The sequence below is a fragment of the Macrobrachium rosenbergii genome, chromosome 2, assembly GCF_040412425.1.
Source record: "Macrobrachium rosenbergii isolate ZJJX-2024 chromosome 2, ASM4041242v1, whole genome shotgun sequence".
Lineage (NCBI taxonomy): Eukaryota > Metazoa > Arthropoda > Malacostraca > Decapoda > Palaemonidae > Macrobrachium > Macrobrachium rosenbergii.
This window is the reverse complement of record NC_089742.1, coordinates 47,966,243-47,987,825: the sequence shown is the minus strand read 5'-3', so window position 1 is coordinate 47,987,825 and position 21,583 is coordinate 47,966,243. Positions and strand designations below refer to the sequence as shown.

The 21,583-nt window shown below is 35.1% G+C and overlaps 2 protein-coding genes across 2 annotated transcripts in view; both read left to right on the top strand.

The window, feature by feature from the left end:
- The window catches only part of Cbp53E (Calbindin 53E), a 295,119-nt gene that overhangs the window by 95,287 nt on the left and 178,249 nt on the right, over nucleotides 1-21,583 (top strand).
- LOC136842997 (ABC transporter F family member 4-like) overlaps nucleotides 1-21,583 on the top strand; it is a 196,347-nt gene that overhangs the window by 137,367 nt on the left and 37,397 nt on the right. The gene's annotated exons all lie outside the window — the stretch shown is intronic.

Below are 21,583 nucleotides of genomic sequence, written 5' to 3'. Positions count from 1 at the left end.
CTCTCAATTTCACTCTCAGTGCTGAATGCCCTCATAGATCCCAGCTCTTGGTCTTTGGGATTTATTTTCAATTCCACACCAAAACCCCGTCTCGATCCCGCCACCATTTCATAGATCGAACCACTCTCTCGACATCGAGTTCTCTTGTACGACGCTGCCCCGTGGAGGCTAACTCGGAACTTTGTTTGTTCTGACATTAATGAAGACTCCCCGAGGCCTGATGGGGGAAATATTGGACTGATTGGGTACGTCACTTGATCTCTCTCTCTCTCTCTCTCTCTCTCTCTCTCTCTCTCTCTCTCTCTCTCTCTCTCTCAGTCGTCGTGAGAGGATAACGAAAACAAATGTGGCGACATTTTTGGAACGTCTCGGTTGAAGACTTCTTTTGCCTTCCTTGCACTTCGTGGAATTCTGTTTAGCTTTTTGTTATTAATTTTTTATCTGTAAGATAAACGAATGACTCTGTGTTGTTTTCTGTTTGTACGTCAGCTTCTTCATTGCTTCAGTGGTACTGAATTTTGGCGGAATTCTTCGCTGCCAAAAATTATGATCGCGACCAGGGGACAAAATCACACGACCACCACCAAACTCTTCTAAAATCAAATCGAAACTGTCTCTCAACAGCTCCCTCATTTAACAGTAGTTTCTCTATTCCCTCTAAAGCTAAACGTTTCCACGGCCAAATTGCCAGCGAATGAAATAACAAATCCCTCCGCAACGTAATTTTCAACGGCGGAATGTGAACGTATGCGAACAGAGGATCAAACATTTTAAACTCCGGGCGCGTTCTATTCGCGACCAACTAATTACACAATGTCCGAAGCTTCACGCGTCCATGAGCCATCCACTGATTGCTCGGGGAAACCCCACTGGCCGATAAATTTCCAACCGTGAGTGTGTGTATGTGTGTATGACTGGTGTGTGCGTCAGTGAGAGAGCGGGGACGAACGAGTCCGCGTCTATTTGCGTGCGTGAGTATGCACGGTCGTCTTGAGGGGGCGTATGTATGAGTATGTGTGATGTATGATCGCGTTTGGGTCTGTGTACTGTATCAGGCGTTGCGTGGCTTACGTACGGACTCAATCAATTCAAAGTAGTGGTTAGCGAAGGCTCCCAGGAGGCCCCCACTACACTAAGGAGTTGTGGTTAACCCTGATGAAGCAAGTGGGGTGTACTCGGTGTAAGTCAGGTGTCTTTGACGAAAGAAGTGTGTGTGATGTGTGTCATTGTTCTGTTTACTAATGGAGCTAGATAGAAGGAGAGAGATTACTGAATGGCTTATATATTTTCCCCCATTATTTTTGTGATATCTTGTGCTTCAATGAACATTTTTCTCTAAAAGAATAATTTTTGTTTTTGGTTTTGATGGAATGTAGTTAAATTCAAGGAGAGGTATCACATAAACAGATGTTCTATTTCCCGTTCATCATTGCGTCAGTTGCGTATAATTAGCACGTGCAATTCTGCTAATACTTCTCTCTCCAAAGATAAAAGCGAAAAAGTCTTAGAATTATGCAGGGCGTTATACAAATGCGTACTATATGTACTGCGCGTTGCGGGGGCGGGGGAGGGGGGGGTTGGTATTCGTAGAAAACCCGATTACTGCATTTTTCATCCTAATAGCGAGACGCATCGACAAACGTTCCATTGTTGGGGGGAAACGAGTAGAGTACTTCTGTGTAGCCAAGTCACTGTAAGCTATCGCATCGTCATGGAAATCGATAAGCTCTCTACTTCTTCGCTTCGTTATTTATTTATTTGATTCTTTATGTAGCTGTGATGTATCTAAAGAATTCGTGAATCATTAAAAAGGTCTATACATGGCAGGAACGGGTTTTCAGCAGCGACGACAGAAATGGATAGGTTTCACACATGATTTAAGTTTTCTTTTTCTCGATATGATAACTTTTATTGGTTTTTCACTTTAGGACATAAAGAGCCTTAAGTTTTGCACATGATTTTAAGTTTTCTTTTTCTTTATACGATAATTTTATTGGTTTTTCACTTTAGGACATAAAGAGTCTTACGTTTTACATTTGATTTAAGTTTTCTTTATCTTTATATGTTGATTTTTTTATTTTTTCACTTTAGGACATAGAAAGCCTTAAGTTTTACACATGATTTAGGTATATTTCTTCTTTATATGATAAAATACATTGATCTTTCACCAGGACATGAAGGGTCTAATGCCACAGGGTATCAGTTCAGGCTTCGTGGGCACATTTCTCCAGGTATTCAGCAAACAGGAGACTCAGTTTACTAGAGATATATATTTTTATAATTTTATTTCTTGGATAATAATAATAATAATAATAATAATAATAATAATAATAATAATAATAATAATAATAATAATAATATCCATGTTCATTATTTATATATATATATATATATATATATATATATATATATATATATATATATATATATATATATATATATATGTGTGTGTGTGTGTGTGTGTGTGTGTGTGTGTGTGTGTGTATGTATCAGCTTTAGTGTGAATATATCGTACCATTAAGCAATTCTCTTTCATCAGCGTGAAGAGTGAAAGAACTTTCGTTAAATGGTATCGGGCATTTTTCAAAGAGCAACGTGAATTATGACTTACGTTATTTTGTCCAACCTGTTTTCTCAACAAAATGGTTGAAAGAATATATCTTTAATTAAATTATACAGTAATCAATTACTGTAAAATGAATTATGTATAATCAGTGGACATTACTCTCAAAGCACTGTTTTTATTTACCGAGACGTCTAGTATGTAAATGGCGTGTTTATTTAACAAGATAGTTACTTACACGCTTCATTGCAGGCCAAAGGCATCATCACAGGTAATTCTGCATCCAGGAAAGCTTCAATTAACAGGTAATACATCAGGGGGGGAAGACTGTGTTCTAGCACGTGAAAAATATGCAATAAAACTGGTTGACTCTTGAGTTTTTGACTGACAAACACAGCCATATTCCGACGATGTCCTGTGACTTAATTCAGTATTTATTCGAACGTAGTATTTAATCTTTGCCAAGAGAAAGAGAGAGGTAAAAACAGTTGTTTGTTAGTAATAGAGGATGAGAGAATATGTAACCATTCTCTCTCTCTCTCTCTCTCTCTCTCTCTCTCTCTCTCTCTCTCTCTCTCTCTCTCTCTCTCTGATATGATAATCATACATATATATAATATACATATGTGTGTGTACATGTACATTATATATTTGTGTATGAGAGAGAGAGAGAGAGAGAGAGAGAGAGAGAGAGAGAGAGAGAGAGAGAGAAATCGGTCTCTATGCCTGTAAGCGCGCTTCAGATTTAGAGAATGCGAGGGAGAGAAAATATTTGTTTTGGTAAACAAGCAATTATTTGGGGACACCAACTCATCAAAATGTCCTTCTTCGAGCAGCCTTCACAGCCCAAAACACAAAAGGAAACTGCAGGACACATCCTTCTGCATCCTCAGGAAATCCTTGGCTGTAAACAGGACTGGATCTCGGTGCAAAGGAGAAACTCAACGAACAAGGCAGCCAGCCAGCTTTGTGAATCAAGGCGTTCCATAATTTAGCAGGACTTGTTTAGGCTATTAAATTTCTCTGTCCTGGAAGACAAAGTTAGATAAGGAGTTTATGTTAAGGGTTTTTGGGTATTTGTATATATGAACGCGTGCAGTGACAGTGTAGAACTGTTTGTGTACTTGCCCCCAGAAGTGTTATACAGAATATACTAGGAATTTGTGACTGTATTTGAATGAGATGTAGGCACATGATAAGTGGAGAATATTCTTTATTATATATATATATATATATATATATATATATATATATATATATATATATATATATATATATATACTATATATATATATATGTATATATATATATGTATATATATATCCAAGAGTGTATCCTAAATCCCCTGCTTGAATTGTAATTTCTCTTAAAATTAAATGAAAAGTTTTTGAAGATGTACTTGGGTATTCAAGTTGATTCATTTACGATAACAGAGGGGGCTAATATTGAGGCTAAATCTATTCGTAAACAATGTACATTCAGAATAATTGAAAATGGCTAAATTAATATATTACAAAAAATAGTTGACAGAGGTGGTGATGCATAAAAATTACAGTAAAAAAAAGATACATACCCATCATAATGTATTCAAACCAAGTGTTGAAATATATGATTCATATCACTTATTCGCCATTGGCAAGCATTCAGGCAACTGCCAATCATCGTAAAAGCACTTAAGGATTCGATTGCCATTCAAGACTTCATCTGTTATTCTGCCATTTTTAAGGACCACATGACTATCGGAAGTTCGCTGCTATGTGTCATCTACTTAAAAAAAAAAAAAGCTTTCTCTCTCAACTCCTTGCTTTCTCTCCCAACTCTTTGCTTTCTCTCTCAACTCTTTGCGTCCTGTCAAATTTTCTATTTTTTTCTATTTAAGTGAAACATTGACCGCAGCAGAACTAATCCTCTTTCATGCTACTTCTCGACAAAGACCCATAACTCATAGATATTTTATTGGGAGGTTTATAATTTACAAGTATAAGAATTCCTTCTACAACATGTTATTGTACTTTAGACGGGGAGAGGTTAGAAGGGTTCACTCGCGCGCACACACTTAAACACGTACACACACACATATATACACATATAATGTATATATATGTATATGTATATATATATATATATATATATATATATAATTTATATATATATATATACTATATAATTTGTATATATAAATATATAAATGTTTATATATGAATATGTGTGTGTGTGTGTAGGGTTGATGGATGTTAGGAGTCGTTTACCTGCCCGGACACGAAATAGAAAAGGGGAGGAACGCCCCCCACCACCCAATATTTCCTGGGGAGGGACACCGTCAATATTACCAAACCGCTCAACTCAGCTATTGACATAACTGCGACAATGTCTTGGCTACGGCATGATATGCGTGGCTGTTGTTTCTCTCTCTCTCTCTCTCTCTCTCTCTCTCTCTCTCTCTCTCTCTCTCTCTTGAATCTTTTATCACCACAGCTGAGGAATAATGGTTCCGTGGGCTCTACCTTGGCGCTGGTGACAGTTTTACTGATGGTGTCTTTAGTATGTTTTTTTTTTTTTCAGACTATACGTCTTCGTAAAGTTTTTTTTTATTGCCTGAAGCAGAAAGGGTGAAAAATGATCGCTATGCAGTTGTTGTTTCATTGAAATAAAAACTGAGTGTTGTTTTTAAACTGCGGTCTTTAATAGTTGTGTTTTTAAATTACAGTCTTTAATAGTTGTGTTTTTAAATTACAGTCTTTAATAACTGTTTTTAAATTACAGTCTTTAATAGTTGTGTTTTTAAATTACAGTCTTTAAGACCCTCATCTCTTAGATATGTCAAGTTGGTCAGAAAGACATTTCAGGATGGGAATGGTTCGCAAAATGTCACAAGCAAGAACTTCATTCCTGTCCACAGAAAATGAGGAGAAAATAAGATAAAGTTCTCCATCGTTGTCTTACTGGGAAACTATTACGTCTAACGAAGCAGAGCTGGTAGGATAGAGAGAGAGAGAGAGAGAGAGAGAGAGAGAGAGAGAGAGAGTTCCAGAGACAGAGAGAGGCTTCCAAAAAAAAAAAAAAAAAAAAAGAGGCTTTTAGCGACGTTTGCGTCAAGCACATTCTCGGGACACCTCGCATTCCTCCAGTTAATTAAAGCAACACTAAGGATATCCGGCCAAGGCGGCAGCAGCCATCAAATTAAAACTTGCAACTTTTCGCAAAAGTAACAGCAGCAGCAACTGGAAACCTCGAGACGAGCAGTGTTCTAGCTAAGGTCGACAGCTCAACGGAATGCTAAGCACGTATCGCCTTTATTGCCGGGACCAAATACGGGGAGAACTGAGCAATGTTGCCAGTTCCCCCGTAGCGAAATCAGCGAAGGCGATGATGACGTTAGAGAGAGAGGAGCGGGAAGGAGCCGAGTTTCATGTCGTCCAGTTGTTGATGAGGACAGAGGCCTCGCAATGTGAGCTTCCTCAATTTAACATTTACAGCGTGGGTAAAAATGTTGATTCACAGCTATCAGTGAACTGCGATTTGCATGATATACGTTTCTAGTTCCCTCGTGTCCACGAAGAGAACCATTGTACCCTTGTTAAGACGACCGGATGTGCCTCCATGAATATTTGAAGCTGTTACCTCGTATCCAGGTAGTTCGGCTAACGTGCCTTATCCGTAGGGCTCTTCCAGTCGCTCCATTTATTCTCTTTATTTTCCACCCGCGGAGAATTCGGTAGAGGATCTTCTTGATCGCTCTGTTGAGCGAATACGCTCCGCTCGGCGAAGTCGATTGAGTTTTGGAGAGAGAGAGAGAGAGAGAAACTTCATTGTGAAACCAGCTTGAGTAGATCGTATCGATCAACCGCTGTCGACGATTGTTACGCTAAGCTTTCATGTTATCGGCCGGGGGAGAAGGGAGGAAGGAGGAAGGTAATGGGGAGGGGATGGGAGGGGGAAGGTAAAAGGGGGAAGGGGAGAAGGGGTGGAAGAAGGTCCTTCCACTCGTTTCTCCTAGTAATTGAATGGGCCCATGGGGGGTGTATTGCGTTGTTCATTTCATTGATGTTCCTGAGCGGTTTTGTTACTGGTGGGCCTATTTGTTTTGGTCAGTTTTTTTTTTTTCAGTGGGCGTGTCCATTGTTGATTCAGTTTATTGCTACTTATTCGTTGTCCTTTATTTAGTGAGGGTGTCAGGTACGCGTCTTTTAATTTATGTTTGTCCGTATCATGTCCCCCACTTACTCTACAAGGATTTTTTTTTTTTTACTTACAAAAACACCGGCTTCTTCTTCTTCTTCTTCTTCTTCTTCTTCTTCTTCTTCTTATTATTATTATTATTATTATTATTATTATTATTATTATTATTATTATTTACTTGTAAAGACACTGGCTAATTATTATTATTATTATTATTAATTATTATTATTATTATTATTATTACTAGATTTTTTATTTACTTGCGAAGACACTGTCTTATTATTATTATTATTATTATTATTATTATTATTATTATTATTATTATTATTATTATTATTATTATTATTATTATTATTATTATTATTCAGAAGATAAACCCTATTCATATGGAACAAGCTCACCACAGTGGTCATTTAACTTGAAATTCAAGCTTCCGAAGAATAAGGTGTTCATCAAAAAGAAGTAACAGAAGGGTAAATAAAGAAAATAAGAGCTCACTTAATTAAAAGGAGGAAATGAATTAACAAATTAATAAAATGAATTTTTAAAAAATTGAGTAAATTAGTAAAATCCAAGGAGAATTATAGTAGGGGAGTAATGCACTGCATCTTCCCTTGAACTTTTATCAGTTAGTGTCATGGTGTTAATTTGGGATTTTTTTTTTCATTTATCTGTTGTTATTTTATTAGGCTGCATTTGTTTAATGGGAGGGTGGCTTTGTATGTTTACTTACTTCTAATTGATATTCTTTATTTCTCTTTTTCTGAAGGTTCTTCTCATATGCTGTCATCATCTATTCTCAGGTGTAAACTGGCAACGTTTGTCAATTGGTTAAAATACTTTTCTAGTCAAGAGTATATATATATATATATATATATATATATATATATATATATATATATATATATATATATATATATCAACACATATTTCACGTTTGGGAATAGAAATAAATTTATATATATAAAATCAGACTTTCACGTTTGGAACAGAGGTCTTTCAACTGAAATCGAACCTGGTCTTTCAATTGAAAGACAAGACGCTTCTGCCACAAGACTTGTGTGGTTTGGTTGGCAGCGGTCTATCTCTCAATTGAAAGACCTGCCTGATATCCTGATGTGAGTCAGAAATTTAGATATATATATATATATATATATATATATATATATATATATATATATATATATATATATATATCTGTTCTAAAGGATGCAGAAGGATGCAATCCTATAAGGAGAGAGACTCCATCAGGAGTCTAGCGGCAAATGAGCCTAATCGACCTTGTCGCTGTAAATATGTCAGTATCCTAAATTACCCATTTGATTTCTTTCCTCCGTTTCCTATCCTATTTTTTCCCTCGGCGTCGCGATTTTTCCCTTCCGTTACGGTCTCATATGCAAATAGAGAGAGAGAGAGAGAGAGAGAGAGAGAGAGAGAGAGAGAGAGAGAGAGAGAGAGAGAGAGAATCTTTATAATCTGGGATCAGATAACGAAGCTAAAGGGTATTAGACTGGATCGTGAAAATTCTTGGTTGGATTTAGATACGAATTGAGATCGTAATTAAAATCACTATTTTTGTCCCTAGTTCTAGGACGTGATATGGCGAGAGGACCGTAAAAATCCTTTTTTTTTTAGTTGTCCTGTATCGCTTGAAAGAGAAGAGACATTATAAAAACGTAAAAAAAAAACTTGAAATAGAAATGAAAATAAAATTCTTCAGTCGGGACAGGTAGTATTAAGTGGCAATGAATAACACTATATAAACAAGTAAAAATTGCGCCGAAGAAACTTCGGCGCAGCCGAGTTAACTGTACAGCGTAGAATCAAGGCCACAGAAAGCAGATCTATCTTTCGGTGGTCTCGGTATAATGCTGTATGAGCTGCAGTCCATGAAACTTTAACCACGGCCTGGTGGTGGCCTGCCTATATCTTTGCCAGACGCACGATTATGGCTAACTTTAACCTTAAATAAAATAAAAACTACTAAGGCTAGAGGGCTGCAATTTGGTGTTTCTGATGATTGGAGGGTGGATGATCAACATGCCAATCTGCAGTCCTCAAGCCTCAGTAGTTTTGAAGATCTGAGGGCGGACAGAAAAAGTGCGGACGGACAGACAAAGCCGGCACAATAGTTTTCTTTTACAGAAAACTAAAACTGTTATTTTTCTGCTAAATAAATGCCATTCATTGGAAACATTTAAGATTTTAAGTAAAAATACTTTTCTATTCAGTCGCTGATTGCTATTCTGGAAAATTATATATTAATGTTTAATTCCATTATTTTCAGAATGGGCTTAATTCTTAACAAATGTTTTTCATGGCTGGTCATTTATAAGTTTCGAAGCCTTTTAATAGGATTTCGAATCATTTCTAAAAAGGTATTATAACTTATTCTCCCACCAGTTTGTAAGAGCTTTCCACATTCATCGACAAGATATCGGGGTCAGTGACCTTAGCTGATGTGACGACAGGGAAACATTATGATCAAACATCGATAAGATAGGTGATCGATTAAAAAATACGTCATTTTTTTTTATTCAATATATTACCGTTAAAGTGGAACTTTTTATAATAAATAAGATTGAGACTGCTCTGCTGATATGATAAGATTGACAGTAAATTACAATTTCCTTTCTTATTGCAAGTAGAAAATGAGACATTATAGAGATAAGTGTGAGATTTCAGAATGCCATAGAGTTGAGGACTGTGTGGAAATCACAAACTAGGAGCACCCCTTTTTGGGGGGGAAAGACCCACTGACTAAATATGACAACCTCCACGGTTTCTCAGCACGGGCGATATGGATTCAGTCATGTTTATGAAGTCGAGAAGATGACGGCCGTAAAAAGAGATCTAATGACGTCATTCAGGAGCTTCGGGCCGCGTGCGTGTGTAGGGTCAGACGAAAAGTCAATTTGGGAATGGAAGTAAAAGGGGGAGATTATAGAGGATGAGAATTCTTTCTCATATCGTGAAAAATACGCGAGCGGTTTTTTTTTTTATGTGAATCTTCAGTGTCCGTTAAGTTTTCTTTAAAGAAAACTGTTGTGCCGGCTTTGTCTATACGTCCGCTCATTTTAAAAACTACTCAGGATAGAGGGCTGCAAGTTGGTATGTTGATCATCCACCCTCCAATCATCAAACATATCAAATTGCAGCCCTCAAGCTCAGTAGTTTTCATTTTATTTAAAGGTTAAAGATAGCCATAACCGTACTTTTGGAACTGATATAGGTACCAACGTTGCTGAGTTTCATAGGCCGCGGCTAAGAATTCCTTGGGCCATGGCTGAGGCCACCGCCGGACCGTGGCTGAGTTTCATGTGCCGCGGCTGAACGATTCACAGCATAAAACGCTTTACAGAAAACCCGGTTGCGCCGAAGAAACTTACTAATTTAATGTTATTATGACTTGGATTGAAATTGCTTCTATTATGGTTTTCAGATATTTAAAAAAAAAAAAAATTTTTTTTGTGACATCTAATTTTTTGGCTCAAATGAAAAATGCTGTTTTCTTCTTCATTCTTAAGGGAAATTTTATTGAAAAACTAAATAAAATTACTGCCAGATTTTCCATCTAGGTAACATTGCACAAAAAGAATGGTTTAGGGTTATAGATTCAACACTGTAGATAAAAAAATTTTAGGGATTCCGGGTCAGTAGAATCTCGAATGGTTAGAAAATGTTAAAAAAACTTTAAGGATCCGGTGATGTGGGAAAAATACTTTGATATAATTGAGCAATGCGAAAAATGAACATTTTTAGGGATGCAGCGATGTGGAAAAAAAATCTTTAAGGGTTTGGCAATGTGAAAAAAAATCTTTAAGGATTCGGCGATGTGAAAAAAAATCTTTAAGGGTTCGGCGATATTGAAAAAAAAATCTTTTAAGGATTCGGCGATGTGAACAAAAATCTTTAAGGGTTCGGCGATGTCAAAAAAAAAACTTTAAGGATTCGGCGATGTGGGAAAAAATCTTTAAGGATTTGGCGTTGTGAAAAAAACCTTTAAGGACTCGGCGATATGAAAAAATCTTTAGGGATTGGGCGATGTGAAAAACCTTTAAGGATTTGGCGATGTGAAAAAAAATCTTTAAAGGATTCAGCGATATATATGTATATATATATATATATATATATATATATATATATATATATATATATATATATATACATGTATATACATACATACATGTATATATAGTATATAATATATATATATATATATATATATATATATATATATGTATATATATATATATGTATGTATGTGTGTGTGTATGTATATATGTATCTCCATATTTTGGTACCAATATATAACAAATAATATGTATGTAGTGAATATCTCACTTTAGAACCTCCATATAACTTAAAAATATATATATCCAATCCACATTTTGCACAATAACAATAAAATAATATTATGTGCAGTGAATATCTCACTTTAGAACCTCGAAAACTTAATTGAATATCTCACTTTAGAACCTCGAAAACATAATAACTTAAAAAACAGTAACAAATAATTATTCCTCGCGCTCTGAATCAAAATTGATATGAAACAATAATGATGATTAATTCCCTGGTGTAAAGCATTTAACTGGCTCGAAAATTCCCTCCCCCCCCTCCGCCATTTTAATAGCATTTAATTGGAATTTAGGGAATTCCATTAATGGACGACAATGACGCAAATGTTTCGTTCTGCGTCCAAGCACCGACGACGACTACGAGGCAGTTCGACTTCTAATGGAACCGTACGAACGCTTCTGACAAGTCTCTTCATTAATGACGCAATCATTTCTCCCGTGCCAGGGAGGAGGAGGAGGAAATGATAATGCATGACCGCTTTGTCATTTCCACTTATGTCATTTTCTCTTTATTTTTTCGCAGAGAGAGAGAGAGAGAGAGTAATGGGATCGTTTCTCGTGGCCTAACGTAATTCACGCTTTCAGGCTCTTAGTGGTGGATGGGAAATTTGAAGTGTTTGTATGTAAGTCGGTGTTGATTATTTTTCATTTTTTTTTTTTATGTTTTGTGATGAGGTGATGATGAGTAGGATGGAGAGACGGGAAGATATTCACTGAAGGGGGTGTGCGTATATATATATATATATATATATATATATATATATATATATATATATATATATATATATATATATATATATATATATTATAATTTTATTTTGCAGTTCTGGTTTCTCTCGAACAGTTGGTATGCTCTTTCTTTATTTATCCATATATTTTGGTACTACCTAAGTATGTAGAATTTTCACACAAACACACTTATGTGTATGTATATATACGTGTGTATATATATATGTATGTATCTATGTATGTATGTTTGTGTATGTGGGGCGTACAGTATTTTAAGCAACAGTACTTTTCCAGAATGTTGTAGTCTTGACTACGCATATAATGGATCCTCGAGAAATGGCTTTAGGTGAAACAAAATTCACACACACACAGTATGCATCACTGAGCGTAGATCTACAGACTCAACTGCACCATAAATTCTATAATATTTTTTTGTTAACAGACATGAGTCCACCACTTACAATGATCTCTCCTCAGAACTCTCATTCCCTGATCAGTGAAGCTGTCCCTTGTCGCTTCACAGAACTGAATTCTGTTATTATTCCAAGGTCGCATTTCGGAAATTCTGCGTCCCTTCGGCCCCTAGCTGCAACCCCCTTTCGTTCCTTTTACTTTACCTCCATTCATATCTGTCTTCCATCTTGCTGTCCACCCTCTCCTAACAATTATTTCAAAGTGCAACAGCGAGGTTTTCCTCCCGTTACACCTTTCATACCTACCTACTCTCAATTTCCTTTCCAGCGCTGAATGACCTCATAGGTCCCAGTGCTTGGCCTTTGGCCTATACTCTACATTCCTTCTACCTTCCTCTTATTACGGAGATACATTTCGTATATAATCTTGTTATATTTTTTGCGGATATGTTCTGATTTTGCAAATAATTATTTCTTTACTTCACTGTTTCCAAAAATTTAACGTCTTTGGGAAGATGAAGGCCTGAAAACATTTGATGACTTAGCCTTTTACCATATCTCAAAAGAATTGAGTTTATCCATCGTTTATCTATCTTAAATTAATCCATCGTTCATCCGTCATAAAAGTGTTCAGTTTATCCATCTCAAAAATATTCGGTTTATCAGCCATCTATCCATCTGTAGAGTATTCAACTTATCCATCTTATATCCATCTCAAAAATATTCAGTTTATCAATCGTTTATCCATCTGGAAAGTATTCAATTTATCCATCTTGTATCCATCTCAAAAATATTCAGTTTATCAATCGTTTATCCATCTGGAAAGTATTCAGTTTATCTATCTTGTATCCATCTCAAAAATATTCAGTATATCAAGCGTTTATCCATCTTAAACGTATTCAATTTATCCATGTTTTTATTCGTCGTCTTCGATTGATAAAACCAAAGTATAACGAAAATAATGAATAAAAATGATAGAGAGAGAGAGAGAATAGCTGCCGCTGAGACCGCCTCTGAAGGAGACTGGAGTTCTATTGTCTCCAAGCATTTTGCCTTTTCACTTATAAACAAAGACTCGTAACGGTGACGCTAAAACCTTCCAACGTACTGTTGGAAATTTGCCTGGATCTAACTTTTATATTTATCTGGGTCTACCTCTTAAATTTACCTGGGTCTGCTCCTTAAATTTACCCGGGTCTGCTCCTTAAATTTACCTGGGTCTGTTTCTTAAATTTACCTGGGTCTGCCTCCTAAATTTACCTGGGTCTACCTCTTAAAGTTAGCTGGGTCTGCTTCTTAAATTTACCTGGGTCTGCTTCTTAAATTTACCTGGGTCTACCTCATAAATTCACCTGGGTCTACCTCTTAAATTTACCTGGGTCTGCTTCTTAAATTTACCAGGCTCTACCTCTTAAATTTTCCTGGGTCTACCTCTTAAATTTACCTGGTTCTGTCTCTTAAATTTACCTGGTTCTACGTCTTAAATTTATCTGGTTCTGTCTCTTAAATTTACCTGGTTCTACCTCTTAAATTTACCTGGGTCTACCTCTTAAATTTACCTGGATCTATCTCTTAAATTTACTTGGTTCTACCTTTTAAATTTACCGGAGTCTACTTCTTAAATATACTTGAATCTATCTCTTGAATTTTCCTGGGTCTACCTTTTAAATTTCCCTGGGTCTAACTTAAATTTACCTGGGTCTACTTCTTAAATTTTCCTGGGTCTGCTTCGTAAATTTACTTGGGTTTACCACTTCCTATTAACTTGTGCATTCTGCGTTATTGAATCAATAAAACGGTCTTGAAATATGATGCACATTTATACATTTTTTCGCATCTTTCTGAAAAGAAATCGTGTGGTCTTCAGTCTTAGAAATAAACTTAGATTTATTTTCTTATCGTGAGATTTTTTTTTTATCATTTGTCAAAGTATGTGATAACCTCTCCAAGTTCAAACCATGGTCTTTCATATTTATATAGTTTTTATAAATATGATTATCTAGTGCCTTCTTTTAGTTCCCTTCGTAGAGGAATTCCTACCTTATCTACTCTTGATTTATGTGCCATTTAAAAGTGTTCGTATGCGTAATTATTCGTATTAATGAAAGAAAATTATATAACTTTCCGTTTTTCTTATTAGGCGAATTCAATCGTCTTTTCGTTTGTCACCCAGCTGGTTGTTTGTATACTTGTAAACTGTTTCATCGTCTTGATTTACCCCCTTCTCTCTCTCTCTCTCTCTCTCTCTCTCTCTCTCTCTCTCTCTCTCTCTCTCTCTCTCTCTCTCGTATGCTCGGAGAGTTCTTAATCTGTGGGCATAGCACCGAACTTTCTCCGTCTGCTACAATAAATCTTTGCCACACTCTTCATTTTCTAATTTTTTTTTTATGCCGTGGAATTGGGGACTGGGAGTCTTTATTACGTCTATTTATCATTCTCTCTCTCTCTCTCTCTCTCTCTCTCTCTCTCTCTCTCTCTCTCTCTCTCTCTCTCTCTCTGTTAGGCTTATGGGTCCGTAGCGTTAAAGAGACTATTAAGAAAAAATGAACTGAGATAGTGACTTTATATTTTTTTCTTACAATTTAGAAATCTATTTCCTAAACATGAAAGTGATTGGAAGTTCATAAACAAATAGAGTTATTTGAATCATAAATAACTATTTAAATTGATTTTCTTATAGACATCGGTATTTGAGATAGTGATTTAACAAGTATGAATCGCGTCGGTGGAAAGAAATCGAACTATGAATGAATGTTAGTTTTATTTCTTTGACGTTTAGCAAAAACAGAGAGATTGTAATTCCTTGTAATATTTCCGATGAGAGGACTTTTGCAAATCTGAATAAAAGGGAAATGTCGATCGGTTAAAAATTTCATCATGTCAACGGAATAAAAAGAAAATGAAGATAAAATCGATGTTTACGTGATACTTATTGTTCTGTATTATTAAAAGAATAGAACCAGTTTATATATATACTGTTATATTAATTAATTAATATACATAATTGTTCTATATATATATATATATAATTATATAATAGAACCAGTTTCTAAAGATGTCCTATTAGTAATTAATTAATATATATATATATATATATATATATATATATATATATATATATATATATATATATATATATATATATATATATATATATATATTTCTTTATGTTTTCCCACATCTCTTTTCCCATCTTCAGCCAGAAAAAAAAATCGTATTGCATCTGAGACAGACAGTATTCGACAAGCCATCAGCAGCAGCCAGTTGCCTTCGACAGGTCGAAGACATTATAGTAATACCCCAAAACAATTTCCCCTTCCCCCATTCCATACCCTCCAAAAAAATCGTGACGCAAAAGAATAACTATTTGATGCACCAGACAGAAAAAGTTATCCCTGACAAGAAAAACAGATTATATTTGCTTCGACGATTCTTTCGCATGAGCTTGATGGCGCAGGCTACGCTGCGCTGGAACCAGCGCTGCCCATCAAGTCTCCCCTGCCCTCCCGATCCCCTACCTTCCTACCCCGCCCGCACCCGGGCGGACAAACAGGTTTGCATGGAGGAGGGTGGATGTCTCCCCTACCCTCCCGTTCCCCTACCTACCCCTTCCCCACCTTGGACGGACATACAGTTTTGCAGGAGGAGGGTGGATTCTCCCCCTACCCTCCCATTCCCCTACCTACCCCTCCCCCACCCTGGGTGGACAAACAGGTTTGCAGGAGGAGGGTGGATTCTTCCCTACCCTCCCGTTCCCCTACCTACCCTGCTCCCACCCGGGGCGGACAAACAGGTTTGCAAGGGGTGGGTGGCTGTGTCAGGTCTCCCCTACTGTCACCCCGGGTGAGGACAAACAAGATCCATTCGGATTTTATTATTACAGATAAAGGTAACGCTCACAAACCCCAGGTATCATACCTCCTCAAGTTATAGGTTGAGCATAATTTAGATGTTGCAGTTTTTTCTCACCCGGGCCACTTAGCTGATATCGACGTGACGATTACTTTAACATGTCTGCTAAAGTGTCACAGAGAAGGCTTCTTCCATCCTATTTGGAGAAATATTTGTTTATTATGATGAATGAAATGAACTGAGGCATGCGCTGGAAGATGCTTTGGGTCTTGTTCATATATATATATATATATATATATATATATATATATATATATATATATATATATATATATATATATGAACAAGGCCCAAAGCAACTTCCAGCATGTACCTTCAGTTCATTTCATTCATCATAAAGCGATAAATGATAAACATTTCCTTCAAATAGGTGGGCTTGTTCCCTATGAACAGGGATCATCTTCAGAATAATAATAATAATAATAATAAGAAGAAGAAGAAGAAGAAGGAGGAGAAGAGGAAGAAGAAGAAGAAGAAGAAGAAGAAGAAGAAGAAGAAGAAGAAGAAGAAGAAGAAGAAGAAGGAGATATACCGTAGATCCAAACCGGTAAAAGCACATTAGTAAGTTCCCCTGACGTTTCCATCTCTTGTCTTTTAATGAACCTCACGAAAGGGGGGCGCAAGGTGTAATTGAAAGAACTCGATGGGAGATGGAGGACCAACAAGAGACATTTGAGATCATTATCCACCACTGTAGGTGAAGTGACAACTGAATGCTACTCCATAGCCCGGAGAACTGTTATCGATAGAAGCGCAGCTCAGGATGACTGGAATTTGGTGACAAGGGAAAATGGTCGTGTGCTGAGGGAATTGTCGTGTGAGAAAATGGGGTGAGGTTGAGGTTGGGGAAGAATTATATATATATGTATATATATATATATATATATATATATATATATATATATATATATATATATATATATATATATATATATATATATATATATATATATATACATGTTAGAAATAATCAACACACAATCACGTGTGGAATAGAAATAAATTGACTCACATCAATTGAAAGACCTGGGTCGATCCTGATGTGAGTAAAAATTTATATATATATATATATATATATATATATATATATATATATATATATATATATATATATATATATATATATATATTATAACATATATATATGTTTGTGTGTGTATATAATATAATATATAAGTATTATAATATATATAATATATGTAGATATTTGTATATATATACAGTATATAATATAATATATAAAGATATATATATATATATATATATATATATATATATATATATACATATATATATATATATATAGTTATATAAATGATTACTTTGGAATGTTGGGAGTGTATTATTTTGGAATGGGAAAAATACAAAGAAATTGATGAGGAAAGGTGAATGAGATAAATATTATAAAAGGTAGGCTAAACAGATACAAAAGTTTTCTTGTATAGAATATTCTAAGATTGAAAAATAAGGGAGAGTGAACATATGAGAAAATATGTCATATTTTGTGAAAAAATGAACGATCAACTGAATCGCGAAAGTATGATTAAGATTTATCATATCGAATTATTTTATGGAGGTGTTTAATTTGGAAATTATTTTAACGAATGGCTGAGTAATCTTATAAAAATTAAAGGTAAGACGAAACGAGAGAAAAACAAATAAAAAATGTGCCGAAGTTTCTTCGGCGCAATCGAGTTTTCTGTACAGCCGCTACAGCGTATAATCGAGGCCACCGACAATAAATTATCTATCTTTCGGTGATTCTAGGTATAATGCCGTATGAGCCGCGGCCATTGAAACTTTAACCACGTCCCGGTGGTGGCCTAGCCTATATCGTTGAAGAAGCACGATTATGGCTAACTTTAATCTTAAATAAAATAAAAACTACTGAGGCTAGAGGGCTGCAGTTTGATATGTTTGATGATTGGAGGGTGGATGATCAACATGCCAATTTGCAGCCCTCTAGCCTCCTCAGTAGTTTTTAAAAACTGAGGGCGGAAAGAGAAAGTGCGGACGGACGGACAAAGCCGGCACAATAGTTTTCCTTTACAGAAAACCGAAAAAGGTAAATTTCCATGGAAAGAAGAATATTTATCATGAAAGCGAAGCTGAGCGGTGCAAGAATTAGCGTAATAAATTCAATACAGAGAGTTTACACGCAGTAAGTGTTGAAATGAATTGCCATCGGGGTGAATTTAAAAAAAAATAAATAGTGAATGACAGAAATATTTGTTGGTGTGGTTTGGGCAAGAAATAAAACAGAATATAAGATAAACTGTCAAGATGAATGCAAGATGTTATAAAATTGCACTGATATTTTGTTGAAATACTGAAAGATATGATAATACTTATATATATATATATATATATATATATATATATTATATATATATATATATATATATATATATATATATATATATATATATATTTATATATATATATATATATATTTAATATATATATATATATATATATATATATATATATATATATATATATATATATATATATATATATATATATATTACTCCCTCAGTTATTTGCATACCTTATTACCGCTGAGCCATCTGCTGTCCGTTATTTGACCATAGCATGCGAGGAAGACATCAAAGGCGGTCATTTTTCTCCCGTTTTCTGGAAAGAAACAAGATAATTCCCCTTTTCTTCTTCTTCTTCTTCTTCTTTCTTTCTTTCTTTCTTTCTTTCTTTCTTATTTTCATCGTCTTCCTCTTCTTCTTCTTCTTCTTCTTCTTCTTCTTCTTCTTCTTCTTATTTATTCTTTTTTTCTTCATCCTCATCTTCTGGTTCTTCTTCTTCTTCTTCTTCTTCTTCTTCTTCTTCTTCTCTTCATAGCATTTCTAATTTTTTTATTATATTTCTATATATATATTTAATATTATATATATATATATATATATATATATATATATATATATATATATATATAGTACGTTCAGTAAAGGTCTGGAAAGACTCGCTACCACATTCAGTGTCAGGTAACTGAAGAAGCCCCCTCTCTCTCCCAATGTAATCTGTGTTCCAAAAACTGTAATTTTCGTAGAAGAATAGAACAGGCTGGTTCCTCTTGCTTCTTTCTTGAAGCCTTCTTATTTTGATTTCCGTGTTCTTTTGATCTTCAGAAGATGTGGGTTGTATAACTGCATACGCACATACATACATACACGCATATATATACATACATACATACATATAATATATATATATATATATATATATATATATATATATATATATATATATATATATTTATATAAACGTAATGTCTGTTGAAGTCAATGGCGTTATTTGCAGAGACTGTCTTTTTATTGAGACTGGATGTGTCCATACTTCCTTCTCTTTTTAGGTAAGCTTCTGAGGAATAAAGTTTACCCACTTTTGCTTCCATTTACTTTTTATATTCGATATACTATTTTATATATATATATATATATATATATATATATATATATATATATATATATATATATATATATATATATATATATATATATATATATATATATATATATATATATATATTTATATATATATATATATATATATATAGTTTTTTATATCTTCGATCCTGCTATATATATATCATAGATGCCATCCGTAAGAACTTCAGCAATATCGAAAATAAGGCAGTAATTATTTCTGAAAGCTTCTTCAGCCATAACCTCTTTTTTTTTTTTTGTCCTTTCGTCTCTCTTTTGTCTCTTGCTTTCTTCCGGCATTTTCCATTTTTAGTTTTTTGTCTTGTGCTGACTTTTGTTTCCGCACTTTTCTGTCCGGCCCTCAGATCTTAAAAACTACTGAGGCTAGAGGGCTGCAAATCGAAATGTCGATCATCCACCCTCCAATCATCAAACATACCAAATTGCAGCCCTCTAGCTTCAGTCGCTTTTATTTTATTTAAGGTTTAAGTTAGCCATAATCGTGCGTATGGTAACGCTATAGGATATGCCACCACCAGGCCGTGGCTAAAGTTCTATAGGCCGCCGCTCATACAGCATTATACCGAGACCACCGAAAGATAGATCTGTTTTCGGTGGCCTTGATTATAAGCTGTAGAGAAAACTCGATCGCGCCGAAGAAACTTCGGCGCATATTTTACTTGTTTTCTTCCGTCCCTCTTTTGTCTGTTGCTTACTACCACTTTTTTTTTCTTTCCCCTCTAATTATAATTTATTTTCCCCTCTAATTACGTCATCCCAAGAGCACCATCTAAGTAAAGGGTTTTGCCGCAGTCGAGTCACTGAATAGGCCTCCACGGCGTCGTCTGCGGAATCATAAGGAAAGGTAAAAATAACATAGAAGTCGTTTGCAGTAAAGGGAGAATGGCTAAAGGTCTCTCGTTTGAACAATTAAAGAAATGTAAAGGTACTTACGTGCGCAAGGGTGTCTTAGTAGAGATAAAAACCTTTTTTTTCTAAGACATTTTTAAAAGGACTGTTAGTTATATTTATTTATTTTATTGTTTATTTATTTGTTTAATTTTTTATTTATTTGTTTTGTCTGAATAGTTCAAAACAATTATAGGTGCGGTAATGAATATTTTTTATTATTTTATCTGGAAAAGCGATAATTAGTTATCAGTTTATATATATGTATGTGTATATATATGTATGTATGTATATATATATAAATATATATACATATATATATATATATATGTACTGTATATATATATTTATATTTATATACATATATAGATACAGATAGATATATGTATATATATATATCAGTGTATATAGATATATCTGAAAATTAATTTCCACAGACCTATATTGCCCCCTCCCCCCCCCCACCCAAATTGTCATATTCTGTTCTCTCTCTCTTTTTTTCCCCGAGCTCATAATGAAGTAATAATTTGTTCGTTAATTTACGAGTTAATGACTGGCCAGCATTTTTCAGAAGGGGCGCAGCTAATATCGGGTCAATTTTGGGACGAGGTCACGTGTGTAATGGAGCTATTTCCCATCCCTTTATCATTTACGGGTGGAGAGAATTGTACGGCATGAATAGGCGCACTGGAAAACGCCGAAAAGTTAGGGCGGGTCAGCCCTTTTGTGACCTCGGCCAGTCTTTCTCAGGAGTTGTCTGTACAATAAACAAGTAAAAAATGCTCCGAAGTTTCTTCGGCGCGATCGAGTTTTCTGTACAGCGTATAATCAATGCCACCGAAAACAGATCTGTCTTTCGGTGGTCTCGGTATAATGCGGTATAAGCCGCGGGCCACGAAACTTTAACCACGGGCTGTTGGTGGCCTATCCTATATCGTTGCCAGAAGCACGATTATGGCTAAATTTAACCTAAATAAATGAACTACTGAGTTTAGAGGGCCGCAATTTGGTATCGTTTGATGATTGAGGGTGGATGATCAACATACCAATTTGCAGTCCTCTGCCTCAGTAGTTTTTACG